The sequence below is a fragment of the Hipposideros armiger genome, unplaced genomic scaffold, assembly GCF_001890085.2.
Source record: "Hipposideros armiger isolate ML-2016 unplaced genomic scaffold, ASM189008v1 scaffold_1879, whole genome shotgun sequence".
Taxonomy (NCBI): Eukaryota; Metazoa; Chordata; class Mammalia; order Chiroptera; family Hipposideridae; genus Hipposideros; species Hipposideros armiger.
The window spans coordinates 40,923-43,939 of record NW_017733229.1 but is presented as its reverse complement, the minus strand read 5'-3'; the positions used below and the strand labels follow the sequence as shown (position 1 = coordinate 43,939).

Genomic DNA, 3,017 nt, shown 5'->3' with positions numbered 1-3,017 from the left:
ATTATTGTAATATGTCCAAAACTCACTTATTTAAAGAAAATAAAACAATATAAGAAGGGGTGTCAGATCTTTATCCTACTGGGGGCATCCAAAGGGGAATTTAAATTTTCCAAAACATAAAGCAATATCTGTTTCTCAGCCAGAGCTTCAGGATTTGTCGCAACAGCAGTGTGATAGGCCATGTCAGATACTGAGGTGCAGCCGGCTCCCAACAGTTGGGTAAAGGGAAAAAACCCTCAGAATCCCACAAAGAGAAAGGGACAGTAAGAATAAGCAAGTAAACCTCTGCTTTATCTCATCCCAGAGCAGAAGATCAGCAAATATAAGCATTTATATGAGGTCCTCAGGTCAACTAGCAGCTGTTCATGGTCCTGACTCTGAATGTAACTGCAAGTAAACCTGAAACTAGGATGGTGTTTGGTTTTTAGTCCTTTGTGGTGGTCCAATAAAAAATGATGTTCGATTCCCTACTCAGAAATATTTCCATGTACAGGAAATACAAATATTAACATAACACATCAGGGCACACATAGGCCGGGTGCTCGAGATCTGGGGGTTCTAATCCTAGTAAGAGACACAGGCAAGGGGAAGATGTTTTGAGTAATCCATCACCATCTTACAGAGCCACTCCACCTATTTGTAAATATAAACTGGAGCAGACAAAATTTGGACCCCAGAACCGATTATCAGGAGACTAAGTTGAAAGATGTCATTTATTAGACCCTGTTCTTCCAGCCAAACCTGAGTGCCTACAAAGCACCAGAGAAAGTTCCAGTCTCAGATCTTTGCTCCGGGAATTGAAATTAGTCATTCTTTTTCCATCCCTTACCCCCAGCACCTGAACTCTCTTCCTACTTTAGGAAAATTCCACACGTAAAGTCTTGGTGGGAGGCAGAGGCCACTTCAATCCATAAAAGAGGAAAATCCACTGTCCCCAATACCCTTGCAGCTGGACACGGCAGGAGGCTCCACCATCAAGTGACCAGATGCCTCAGGACGAGGTGACACAGAGGCTGGAACCATGCAGAATGCATTTGGCCATAACAACAGCAGTTGCCAGGAGCAGCAGTAACATGTGTGCCCAGCAGCAGGGGCAGTGGTTTACACGTGGGACCTGACCTGGGGGGACTGTGGAACAGTGCCTGGCTGTGTGACCTCCAGTCTGTTCTGTGGCCTTCCCCAAAATAGTGTTAGAGACCCCAATATTATAGATAGATGATATAGATAGATATTAGCTTGTCAGAAAAGTCATGACGCATTTTTGGAACGAAAAACATAGAAAAAATATGTCATGACTTTTCCGACAACCCAATAGATAGATAGGTAGGTAGGTAGAGAGATAGATGATAGATAGATAGATAGATAGATAGATAGATAGATAGACTTTATATCTAAATTAGAAAAAATTTGGATTCCATTGTTTGCTCCCAGAAATCAATCTGGGGAATACTTTCAGGAACGAGCATTCAGAGATTTTATTACACTGACCTGTGACCCACTCCTAAATCTTCCACCTGACTCTACCCCATGGTAGAAAGAACGACATGTAACTCACAACATTATATCTCATAATTGACAATATATGTCCTCCCCTTTCTGAGGAAAAAAAACACCTTTAAAAGTGTATTTAAGACCATTCCCCACCCTGAGCTCCATCACTGCCCTTACAGGTTCCCAACCTAGCTGAGCCCCAGGACAGTTGGGCTTCTTACAAACACTCAGGCCTCTCCCAGATCCACTGTCTCAGAGAATCGGACACAAGACCAGGAATCGCTTATGTAACAAGCCCTGCAGGTGAGGCCAATGCACAGCCCTGTGGGAACTCTGGTGATGGTCTTGCTACTAAAAGAGTGATCTGAAGGGCCAGGCAAGTGGCTCAGTTGGTTAAGAGCTCACTTGGGAGCACCAGCTCTGAGCAGCAGGGCCGCGGTTCGGATCCCACATTAAGGGCCAGTGACGCTGCGCCCTCTACAGCTAAGATGATGAACAGCTCAACCTGGAGCTGGGCAGCTGTGAGTTGCAGGCAATGGCGTAGGCTGCAGCAGGGCTGCAGTGGGCTACCATGAGCTACATGAGTGGCTGGCAGCCAGCGTGAGCAGCTGGCAGCCGGCGAGAGCTGCTGGCAGCCGGCGAGAGCTGCTGTGAGCCTCAGCGAGAGGCCAACAAATGACCAGCGATTGATTGCCTCACACGAGAAGAGTGCAATAATCATAGAAACATGGGCCCATGCAGCGATGTCCTCCACAACTAGACTGAAGAACAAAACAGCAATTTGTCTACCTGTCTGTTCCCTTCCCCCAATTCCCCAATAAAATCTTTAAAAAAAAAAAGTGTGATCTGAAAACCAGCAGCAGCACCAACCTCATCTTAAATCCACGATCTCTGCTCTGCTCCAGGCTTTCTAGGTCTTAACAAGATTGTCCAGGTGATTCTTGTGCCCAGGGAACCTTGGGATTCCCTGGTCTACACGCCTTATCCACATGGGACCAGAACTGTGCCGTCTACTTGGGTGTGTGGTCTGATCAGATCCCAGCACTGGGGGGGCCCAGGGTTCAGTCCTGTTCCTTTCTCTTCTACAGCCATCGCTCCCTTGGTGACCTCATTTGTATTCAAGGCTTTAAATATCATTTATATGTGTCACCTCCCAAGTCTGTTTCTCCAGCCCAGACATTTCCCCTAATCTCTAGACTCATCTGCCCAACTGCCAGTGCGATGACCTCATTGTATTTCTAACACGCATCTCAGCTCCAACATCTCTTAATGAATGTCTGTGACGCCCCCACCCCTCAGATCTGCTCCTTCCAGACTCTTCCCCATCTCTGCGGACAGCAACTCCATCTTTCTATTTGTGCCCTCTGAGATTGTGGGGCCCTTGACTCTATGTCCCAGACTGACCCATTAGGAAATGCTGTGATGTCCACCTCAGAACATACCCTGAACCCCACTCCCACTATTTCCCCCGCTCACCCCCAGGGGCAGCAGGTCCAGCCCGGAACCCTGCAGATTCCTCCAGCTTC

The 3,017-nt window shown here is 47.1% G+C and overlaps 1 pseudogene across 1 annotated transcript in view; it reads right to left on the bottom strand.

Annotated features, from left to right (window-relative positions):
• Positions 1–3,017, bottom strand: part of LOC109378331 (HLA class I histocompatibility antigen, B-38 alpha chain-like) — a 10,280-nt pseudogene that overhangs the window by 2,962 nt on the left and 4,301 nt on the right. The window contains exon 3 of the transcript XR_002122974.1: positions 1,007–1,019. The product of XR_002122974.1 is annotated as an HLA class I histocompatibility antigen, B-38 alpha chain-like (transcript). The remainder of the gene's footprint in view (positions 1–1,006; positions 1,020–3,017) is intronic.